The sequence below is a fragment of the Helianthus annuus genome, chromosome 5 (genome assembly GCF_002127325.2).
Source record: "Helianthus annuus cultivar XRQ/B chromosome 5, HanXRQr2.0-SUNRISE, whole genome shotgun sequence".
In the NCBI taxonomy this organism is placed as follows: Eukaryota; Viridiplantae; Streptophyta; class Magnoliopsida; order Asterales; family Asteraceae; genus Helianthus; species Helianthus annuus.
In genome coordinates, this window is record NC_035437.2 from 144,278,634 (window position 1) to 144,288,641 (window position 10,008).

Here is a 10,008-nt window from a genome sequence, read left to right on the forward strand (position 1 = left end):
CACGATCACAAGGTGCTGCCGCAATCAGGGTAATAACTCGATCGCTATTACGATTCAACGTCCGATCGATTATAACTATCCAACAATTGTCCGAGTGCTGCTCAAATTGAGCTTGTACTTTATTATTCATTGTGATTTCAACTTGAATGTTTGAGTGCTGTTCGAATTCGGACTATGCTCTGTCATTCGTTGTGAATCCATTGAATTGTTAAGTATCACACTTGATAATAGTTGTGAGGGTTTAATCTCGTGAATTGACGTAACTGCTGAATTAGTTACTAATCCCGTTTGTGTGTGCATTGTTATTTAAAATAAGTTAAAAGGCTAATCAGTAAAGCTTATACTCTGCTCGTAAATCTGCAATATGAGTCATTCTCTTTTTATCAACTGTTTTACAAAACTCCAAGTTATTTTTAAAGTTATAATTAGAGGGATTAAGTCTATGTAATCACCAAGTTACAGCCGGTATGTGGGGTTTTGTATACATTACTTATTTCCCGTCACACTTGGACAAACGGGTGGCCAAGGGGTGCTCTGACCACAGTCACAGACACCATTGGACAAATGGGCTAGCCAATGGATGGTCGAGTGACAAATACTGTGGGTAGTTGGTTTGATATCAGAAACATTGTAATTCCCCTTAATACTGTAGATTATAACAAATGTGTCGTTTTCAGTAAACTGAATGATTCACTCAGTATTTCCCCGCTGACAAAACCTTTTTCAAACATGTTTCAGGTGATCTGGTATGAGCAAAGAAAAGTTCCGTGGAGCACTCCCAGCTTAGAAAAGTGGCTCAATGTAAATAAATAAATGAACATGTTTTGAAAATAAAGATTTCCCTGAGGAATCACAGTATTGTAAATTTTGGGAATTTATTCCTAAATTATAAAACGAGCAGTTTAAGTTATTAAAGAGATCCTGTTTTAAAAAGACTTCCACTGTCGCCTAAATTAAATACCACGGGATTCCTGTCCCGCGGCTCCTGAAACGGGACAAACCGGGTCGGGGGCCGTGACAGGAAAAAGGTGGTATCAGAGCCAGGTTTTAAGCTTACTGATTAAGCTCATTGTTCTAATTAAAATTAAGTTTATTGAAAGTTTTATTTGTTATTCTGTGAATATATGCTTATTAACTGATTAATTGTTAAAATTACAGTATGGGTAAACAAAAGATTTCTGCTATCTATCGCAAATTAGATAGTACACCTACAGAACAGGGAACCTCTTCTTCCAAATCTCCCACCAATTTAGAAGAGGGAATCTTTGTCCGTAAGGCAAATTATGAAAACCCACTTACACCGGAGAAAAGGAATTCAATCCTTAGAAAATGTCAAGAGAAAAAGAAACCCCGAACCAAGAGAGTGAGGTTTAACCCAGAAATTCAGGAAATTAATAACAATCCACCAAGGGAAAATAACTTAGATGAAAAATGGGTAAATCTGTATCTGCTCGCCACTGTAGCAGAAAATGCAAATCTTTAAGCTTTAAACCTAGAAATATTTACTTCCTAGTAAATAAATAAATAGATCTGAATGTGTTCTGTTTGCTGTATGTTGTACAAATTGGTGTGCAATAAAAATGCTTATTTGTTAAGCTTTGTTCCAAAGTTTTAACTTAGCATTTTGTGCATTCTGCATATATCCGTACAGCATGAATGAGATGTCGGAAGCATTTCAGAATCTCAACCTCTATCCTGTGCCGATTGAAGTCTCCCACAACTTCACTGGTTACATTGCTGACATAGAGTAACCTCTGGAATTCCAAGCTCCACCGCTGGAAAAAGCCAAACCTAAAAAGAAGAGAAGATATGTAGGGTGGCGAAAAATGCGTAGAAGGAAACCTAGGAGAATCCCTAAGATAGAAAATCCTGTGAGTGTGAGCAAGGGAAAAGAAATAGAAACCGGAGAAAGTTCCAAGCCAGCAGAAATAGGGATAGACCTAAAGCAAAAAGGAATAGAGATCGGAGAAAGCTCTTAACAATCTGAGGAAACCACATTCCAGGACGAAATAGATCGCCTACTGGATAATTGTGATGTTCTAGAGCCTATCAACAATAATCTTTTCTCTTATCCTGCTACAGCCCAATTCCCAATAAACCTAGGACCAGCTATTCCAGACCCACTTGTTCACACCCGACCATTAGGCCAAATGGAGGAATGGTGGACCAATGACTGGCAATTCCAAAATATAATTAATAGTCCCTATAGTTTTCTCCCACAGTTTGATCCAGAACCTGTCCCTAATCTGCCAATGAGCTATGAAAATTTAGCTGAGCTACGTCAGTTTGGTGAAGAACTGATAGGCACCGGGAATAGGATCAGGGAAATGGGGGAGCAGATTTCTTGGAAGTACGACGAGAGGGAACGTCGTTACTGAAATTGCCAGCAAACCAAAAGATAGGAAAGGGTTGGAAAAGTTTGTTTGTATTATAACTAATATAGTAAAACTGATTCTGTAAAATGGGCAATAAAACACTGTAAGATAAAAGTGTGTATTGAAGCAGGGATAATATAAGTCGAGGCATCGACAATTTTGACTATGCTTGCATGTTATGCTGATCTATGTGATTATATGTGTATGTATCTGTGATTTTGGTATTAATAATTAGACACTAATAATTTCTATTAATACTAATTAGCAGATGGAAAACGCTAATAGTGAACCAGTTAATGAAGTAAATCAGTCTGAGCAAAATCAGGAAGATCAATATATAACTAGACAAGATATTGAACACTTTATTGCTCAAGGGATAGCCAATGCTATTCCAGAAATTGTGGCTGCTGTTCAGAAACCTGCCGAACCACAATTAATTCCTAGTAAACGTATTCCGGAAGATAACGGCAGTAACAGCATAAACGGAGGCGGCAATCATGACGATCATGATCCGCAACAGGCCCCACTCCCTAAGAAAATGAAAGTTGCAACGCCTGGTTGCACTTACAAAGAATTTCTTGCCTGTAAACCCGCAGAATTTGCAGGTAATGAAGGGGCAACTGCAACACTGCGTTGGTTAGAGAAAACCAAGGCAGTAATTGCAATAAGTAAATGTGCTGAAGAAGATCAAGTGATGTATGCATCAAACTTGTTCAAAGAAGGGGCGTTAGAATGGTGGAACACGGTGCTACAAGCAAAAGGAAGAAGGGTGGCCTATGCAATGAATTGGGAAGAATTTAAGCGTCTTGTCGAAAGAAAATTCTGTCCCGAATACGAGAAGGAACAAATGGCAAACAAGTTCTTGAGTCATCATATGTTAGGTGTAGACTGTCGAGGATATACTTCGACATTCTTCGAATATGCGAGAGTGGTACCTTCCCTGGCTTCGCCAGAACCGGTACTTATTTCCGTTATATTTGGGGATTAATTGGAGAAATCCGTAACATCGTTAAAGCTGCAAGACCACGCACAATTGACGATGCTGTAGAATTAGCTAATACTTTAACCGATGAACTAGTCCACACCAGAGAAGAAGATCGCAAGAAAGAATTGACTCAGAAGATTACCCAAGGATTTCGCATGGGTAATAATAGCAATAAATTCAAGAAAAGAGGAACCGGGCAATACTCGTCACCTCCTTTCTGTAGAAATTGCAAAAAGAAACACTATGGACAGTGCAATATATTTTGCAACTTCTGCAAGGCGAAAGGACATCGGGAGGAAGACTGCAGAAGGAAAACAAAAGTTTGTTATAACTGCAGAGAAACAGGGCATTTCCAGTCTGAATGTCCTAAGTTAGCTAAACCAGCAGACAGTAAAGCTAAAACGACTGAAGGAACTACTAAGAAAAATGCGCGAGCATTCCAGCTGACCACTCAAGAAGCCGAACTCATTCCAGACGTGATAGCGGGTACGTTCTTAGTGCATAACGTCTATGCAAAAGTATTATTTGATTCTGGTGCAAACCAAAGTTTCATTAATACTGCATTCTGCCAAGCTCTTAACTTACCACTAAATACCCTTAGGCAGATCTTTTCTGTTGAAACGGCAGATGGAAATTCTGTCAACATAGACAAGGTTTTGCAAGAAGTAAAAATAGAATTGTTAGGTCATAAGTTTTCTGCAAACCTATTACCTATGAATTTAGCCGGATTCGATGTAGTGTTAGGAATGGATTGGTTAATAGCCAACCATGCCCGAATCCTGTGTGATAAGAATTCCGTAGAAATCCGTACTCCCACAGGAGAAGTAATTCTAATTATAGGAGATAGACCTCGAAAGCCACTGAAATTCATTTCAGTATTGAAATTGGCTAGTTATTCAAGGAAACAAGAAATGGTGTATATGATTTCTGTAATCATTAACACTAAAAGTAAGGAACTCCAGGACATTCCTATAGTTTCAGAATACCCAGATATTTTTCCAGAAGAATTACCTGGTTTACCACCTGATAGGGAAGTAGAGTTTAGAATTCATTTAATTCCAGGTACTGCACCAATAGCTAAGACACCTTATCGATTAGCACCTACTGAAATGCTAGAATTGAAAAAGCAATTAGATGAATTACTAAGCAAAGGATTCATACAACCTAGTTCATCCCCTTGGGGTGCACCAGTGTTGTTTGTAAAGAAGAAAGATGGATCAATGAGAATGTGTATCGATTATAGGGAATTAAATAAGGTTACAATTAAGAACCGATATCCATTACCTAGAATTGATGATCTTTTTGATCAATTGCAAGGAGCTAGGTATTTCTCTAAGATAGACTTAAGGTCTGGATATCACCAGTTGAAAGTGCAAGAGGAGGACATACCTAAAACTGCTTTCAGAACTAGGTATGGTCATTATGAGTTTACAGTCATGCCCTTTGGATTAACAAATGCTCCAGCTGCATTTATGGACATGATGAATAGAATCTGTAAACCATACTTGGATAAATTTGTAATCGTATTCATTGACGATATACTTATTTATTCCAAAAGTCAAGAGGAACATTGTAAGCACTTGCATACTTTCTTAACTTTGTTAAGAAAGGAAAAGCTTTATGCCAAATTCTCGAAGTGCGAATTCTGGCTACAAGAAGTGCAATTTTTAGGTCATATGGTGAATCACGAAGGAATTCACGTAGATCCTACTAAAATAGAAGCAATCATAAATTGGAAAGCTCCACGAACGGCTATGGAAGTTAGAAGTTTTCTAGGCTTAGCTGGATATTATAGACGATTTATTAAAGATTTTTCTAGGACAGCGGTACCTTTAACTAAGCTAACCTGTAAAGCCGTTAAGTTTGAATGGGGTCTAGACAAGAAGAAGCTTTTAGGATTCTAAAGCACAAATTGACAAATGCTCCAATTTTAGCTTTACCCGAAGGAACCGAGGATTTTGAAGTATACTGTGATGCTTCAAAATTAGGATATGGAGGTGTGTTGATGCAACGCAAAAAGGTAATTGCGTATGCCTCTAGGCAATTGAAAAAGCACGAAGAAAATTATATAACTCATGATCTAGAGTTAGGAGCCATAATTTTCGCCCTTAAGATCTGGAGACATTATCTGTATGGAAGTAAGTTTACTGTCTATACGGACCATAAGAGTTTAAAGTATATATTTGGGCAAAAAGAGTTAAATATGAGGCAAAGAAGGTGGATGGAAATCCTAAGTGATTACGACTGTGATATTCAATATCACGAAGGGAAAGCGAACGTAGTCGCAGACGCCTTAAGTCGTAAATATCATGAAAAGCAAAAGCGAGTCCATGCTCTTAGGTTAAATCTACAATTAGATTTAATGGAACAAATAAAGGAAGTTCAAGGAACGGCAATCAAGGACGATGCCGAAGGAATGAAAGGTTATCTAAAGGAATTAGAACAAGGAAAAGATGGAATTTGGAGATTCCACAAGAAACGAGTTTGGGTACCTAAGCAAGGAGAATTAAGAAATAAGATTTTAGAAGAATCTCATAAATCTAGGTATACTGTACATCCAGGAAATAATAAGATGTACCAGGATTTAAGAAATAATTTTTGGTGGATAGGAATGAAAAAGGATATAGCCGAATACGTATCTAAGTGTTTAACCTGTTCACAAGTTAAAGCCGAACATCAGAAACCTTCAGGACTACTACAACAGTTAGAAATGCCTGTATGGAAATGGGAACTCATAACAATGGATTTTGTTACTAAGTTACCCAGAACCAGAAAAGGTAATGATGCTATTTGGGTAATTGTGGATCGATTAACCAAATCAGCTCATTTTCTACCAATGAAGGAAACCTTTAGCATGGAAAGGTTAGCCAAGTTGTACGTAGATGAAGTAGTATCCTTACATGGAGTCCCACTCTCCATTGTATCGCATAGAGATAGTCGTTTTACTTCCCGTTTTTGGACAAGTTTCCAAGAAGCAATGGGAACTCGACTTAATTTAAGTACTGCATATCATCCTCAAACAGACGGACAAAGTGAAAGAACTATACAAACCCTGGAAGACATGCTCCGAGCATGTGTAATTGACTTTGGTGGTAATTGGGATAGCCATTTACCATTAATTGAATTCTCTTATAACAATAGTTATCATTCGAGCATCGAAGCTGCTCCATTCGAAGCACTGTATGGACGCAAGTGCAGAACTCCAGTATGATGGGCAGAAATAGGAGAAAGTCAATTATCGGGTCCAGAGATTGTGCAAGAAACTACTGACAAGATATCGCAAATCAAGGAAAGACTGAAGACTGCTAGAGATCGTCAGAAGAGCTATGCAGACAATCGCCGTAAGCCATTAGAATTCCGAGTCGGAGACAAAGTACTTTTGAAAGTTTCTCCTTGGAAAGGAGTAGTACGATTCGGTAAGAAAGGAAAACTGAGTCCCAGATATGTTGGACCATTCCCAGTGATCCAACGAATAGGACCGGTAGCTTATCGTTTACAACTACCAGAAGAATTAGCTGGAATACATGATGTGTTTCATGTATCCAATCTCAAGAAATGTCTATCAGACGAATCCCTGGTAGTACCTCTTCAAGATATAGAGGTAAATGAAAAGCTGAAGTTCATAGAGAAACCCCTACAAATAGAAGATCGGAAGATTAAATTTCTCAAACATAAACGACTGGTGTTGGTCAAAGTCAAATGGGAATCCAGAAGAGGACCAGAATACACTTGGGAACTAGAATCATAGATGAAGCGAAAGTACCCTCATCTATTTCAGTAAATCTCGAGGACGAGATTTTTCTCAAGGTGGGGAGGATGTAACAACTGCCACTAAAATCGGTAGTTAGGACAATAATTAGTTAATAAGAAAACCCTAATTAAGACACCCAAGTAATTCTGCACTAGCCCTAAAATTTTCAGAACAATCGGAATCAGGATCAGGGCCCCTAAAACTCGAGGGGGGCAAACCCTAGTTGATAATTATCTTAATATAAACGTTGCAAACTTCTGATTGGTTGAAAATATTGATTCATGCAAGCTACTCCCGTGCATGGCAAGTCTAGGGTCTATAGGTATCCCTTACGGACCGTAAGGGATTAGGCTTACGGTCCGTAAGCAAGGCCAAATTTTGGCTATAAATAGCCGACATTGGCACTTAACTGTTGAACTTGGAACGACGTGAATAGCTTCTGTAGACGTCGAATTATAGCTGTTATACCACAATTAAACACACACGATCACGAGGTGCTGCCGCAATCAGGGTAATAACTCGATCGCTATTACGATTCAACATCTGATCGATTATAACTATCCAACAATTGTCCGAGTGCTGCTCAAATTGAGCTTGTACTTTATTATTCATTATGATTTCAACTTGAATGTTTGAGTGCTGTTCGAATTCGGACTATGCTCTGTCATTCGTTGTGAATCCATTGAATTGTTAAGTATCGCACTTGATAATAGTTGTGAGGGTTTAATCTCGTGAATTGACGTAACTGCTGAATTAGTTACTAATCCCGTTTGTGTGTGCATTGTTATTTAAAATAGGTTAAAAGGCTAATCAGTAAAGCTTATACTCTGCTCGTAAATCTGCAATGTGAGTCATTCTCTTTTTATCAACTGTTTTACAAAACTCCAAGTTATTTTTAAAGTTATAATTACAGGGATTAAGTCTATGTAATCACCAAGTTACAGCCGGTATGTGGGGTTTTGTATACATTACTTATTTCCCGTCACACTTGGACAAACGGGTGGCCAAGGGGTGATCTGACCACAGTCACAGACACCATTGGACAAATGGGCTAGCCAATGGATGGTCGAGTGACAAATACTGTGGGTAGTTGGTTTAATATCAGAAACATTGTAATTCCCCTTAATACTGTAGATTATAACAAATGTGTCGTTTTCAGTAAACTGAATGATTCACTCAGTATTTCCCCACTGACAAAACCTTTTTCAAACATGTTTCAGGTGATCTGGTATGAGCAAAGAAAAGTTCCGTGGAGCACTCCCAGCTTAGAAAAGTGGCTCAATGTAAATAAATAAATGAACATGTTTTGAAAATAAAGATTTCCCTGAGGAATCACAGTATTGTAAATTTTGGGAATTTATTCCTAAATTATAAAACGAGCAGTTTAAGTTATTAAAGAGATCCTGTTTTAAAAAGACTTCCGCTGTCGCCTAAATTAAATACCACGGGATTCCTGTCCCGCGGCTCCTGAAACGGGTCAAACCGGGTCGGGGGCCGTGACACAATGATAGGTCCATAGCTGACCTATAGGAGGTAGGCTTCGAAGCCTTAACCATACCCTTGATCTCCGGTGCTAGACCACTGATAAATCTCGCAATGCGCGTAGATTCCGGAGTAATCCAATAGGGCACTAACCTAGATAAAGAGTTGAAGTTGGTCACATACTTCCGACAGTCTAGGTTCTTCATGGTGAGAGTCGGAAAGTCTGACTCCACCTTTTCCACCTCATGTGGTGGACAGTACGTCTCCTTGATAAGGTCCACGAACTTGGACCATTCCAGATTGTACATGGGTATCTTCCCTGTAGATTGTATCATAGCCTTCTACCAAGTTAAGGCATTACCTTTAAACGATTGTGAGACGTACTTCACAACATCTTTATCAGCACACCCGCTGATATCCACAACAGTCTCCATCTCGTCTAGACACCTCATGGCATCAATAGCCCTTTTTTCTCCATTAAAGTCCCGGGGCTTGCACGAAACAAAGTACTTGTAAGTACAACCATCCTTTGAAGAATGGGACTTTTCCTTATAGTCTTGTTTCTTGGGCTCACTCTTCGCAGTTGAAGAGTGATGTTGTCACACCCCCAAAATCCACCATGCGGAGTATCACCACTTGGAGGCGTGACATGACCAGGATCGAGCCACCAATCATATTGAACAACGTAATTAAGTAAATGAAAACTAACCACAATACAATTGGTGACCAAACTAAAATGACCGTCTTTAAGTTAACATCGGAAGCATAAAACGTAAGTCCAAAACATAAGTTCATAGTTCATAAGTTTAAAGTCCAAAACGTAGGTTTAATAAGTCCATAAGGATTAAATGTTTAACACGAAACATAACGATCCATATTCCACAACAACCGCCTCCTCGTGCAAGCTCCGTAAGCATTTAACGACCTGTAAGGCATGTAACAACGAGTCAACAACAAAGTTGAGTGAGTTCATGGTTGGTTGATTAGTTTTTAAGTTGTTTCTGAAAATGCGGTTTGTCTTTCGTTGGCGTAATTGCCGTGGGGGTTACCCCGTAGTTGAAAGTATGATTAACCAGTCCATTCTTTATTACCCAAACCATATCCATGATCAGTGGGGGCTTCCCCATGTGAACCACTAGACCGTTACCATATCGACTACTAACGCAAATAAGTTGTGCCCTACATCAGTGTCTATCATCACTGACAGTTTGCCATAGTCCATTAGTACACGCCCGTCCGACTGGCACAGTGTGAGGTTTGTTAAACCTAATAGCGCTATTAACTAATGACCCGCTCGCCATCGGCCTCGGCGATTAAGTCGATATAAATTGAGGGACTTCATGAATAGAGTTTTGTCTAGTAAGTTTTAAGGTTGTTGTCCTACCCAAAGAGGACGAACGTACGTATTCTACCCA